The 1,646-nt window shown below is 29.0% G+C and overlaps 1 protein-coding gene across 6 annotated transcripts in view; it reads left to right on the plus strand.

Moving 5' to 3' along the window:
• The first annotated feature begins 964 nt into the window (after nt 1-964).
• The window catches only part of LOC106471356 (protein FAM122A-like), a 41,404-nt gene continuing 40,722 nt past the window's right edge, over nt 965-1,646 (plus strand). For 5 of the 6 annotated variants that reach the window (XM_022399961.1, XM_022399962.1, XM_022399964.1 and 2 more), the window contains exon 1: nt 973-1,065. The gene's annotated coding sequence lies outside the window, so the exon portion shown is untranslated. Of the gene's footprint in view, nt 1,066-1,646 lie in introns of all 6 variants that reach the window. The other variant, XM_013931954.2, reaches the window with a different exon arrangement.

Consider the following 1,646-nt stretch of genomic DNA (forward strand, 5'->3'; position numbering starts at 1 on the left):
GTGGATGGTAAACATTATTGAATGTCAAGTATGAATACATTGTTGTAGAATTTTCAGACAATTCCAGAAAAGGCTGCAGGCCCAACAGCCTTCCAGGAGGGCGGGTATTTCTGCTAGTTAAGAATAATGTGAAGAAGACGATTGTATACCAAAGCAATACAGAGCATGTTCCACCTTCGATGGTGATTCATACAAGTATGACGCCACGCACCTATAAGAACAAATAGAGATATCTGTAGGTGTTAACAAGAAGTAGATGGTATATGCACAAAAATGTGCCTGTAAACATCTAATGCCCAACTGTGTGGGTATTTTCCATTGATGAAAAACTACTTGTACCTGAGGATTACAAAATCTTGTCGAAACGTCGTAGATTTATAATAAAGTTTTTTCATTACCCAGTCAAGCCGTCGCAAAAATTATATATCATGTGCTTTTTTAATGAATCTGAATGCTATCCTTGCCCATTGCATGTTTCAACTTTTTTTTAGTATTTAATTGTAAAATAAGCAAGTAATTTCTTAATTACAAATTGTTCCTCTGTTGGTGTAGTCAAAAACTTATGTTGAATAAATAATAACGCACAGTTTGTAATTTTATGTTTGACAATTTTTTTTTCAAATAACAAAATTAGCGAACTATTCGTGCTTTCAAATATTTTAAAGCTACATTTTGAAAATATTATTTACAATGAAATTACTGTTGGATAACAAAATAACAATAATGTGAAAATGAATGTTCGAAATATTATATAGAAGACAAAATATGCAGGAATTTTTAAACACAATTTGTAATTGGCTTATTCATCTTATAGTCTGTATTAAACTCGAGTAACAACCAATCACATCTACGGAATCATTGGTTCTGGTGAAATCTGTCATCGGTGTAAATGAGAATGAAAGTTTATACAGGCTTTTGCTTTGTAAGTAAAGAAATGAAAAAAATAATAAAAAAAATAATGCATATCTTGTTAATCACGCAAGTGGCGCATGTAAAATGATAAGATTTCAATGAAAGTAAACTTTTAAGAAATAAACGAAGCTTTGTTTGATCCAACAGAAAACAGTAAAGAATTATTTACTCCATCTGGTTGATCAAGTTAAAAATTATTACATATTTTTTAACTTTAAGCTTCAATATTAAGTTAAACTTAGAAATAGGCCTAACTGATATTTAGGTCTATAATTTAGTAAACGTAAAAAGGAAATTTGGTATGATAATTGTTAGAGCTTTGTGGTTTCTATTTCATTTTGCTTTTGTAGAAGTTTACTTGGAATTGAAAAAAATCTTTAAACTAGTTCCCTGTGACAGTGTAGGTGTAAAGTGCAATATTATGATGTACTCTTCATGTAGCCATTCTTTGTAAATTAATTAATTAAATGATATAACTCATTAACTGTTATGTGGAAAGTGTACTTTTTAATTTTTATTGCACAGTTGGTGTATTTTGAGATCTTCAAGAATTAACTTTCATCTGGTTAATTGGATTTTATTTGTTTTTATGATGTTTGTTTTAATATTGTTTGGATATTGATGCTTGGAATAGGTACCTTATATATATATATATGTGTGTGTGTATTTAGATGTGTTTGATGATAACATAGTCTTGTTTGTGTAATTCTTTGTAAATTTATTTTAGTGTTATT

This window comes from Limulus polyphemus, unplaced genomic scaffold (genome assembly GCF_000517525.1).
Source record: "Limulus polyphemus unplaced genomic scaffold, Limulus_polyphemus-2.1.2 Scaffold4564, whole genome shotgun sequence".
Lineage (NCBI taxonomy): Eukaryota > Metazoa > Arthropoda > Merostomata > Xiphosura > Limulidae > Limulus > Limulus polyphemus.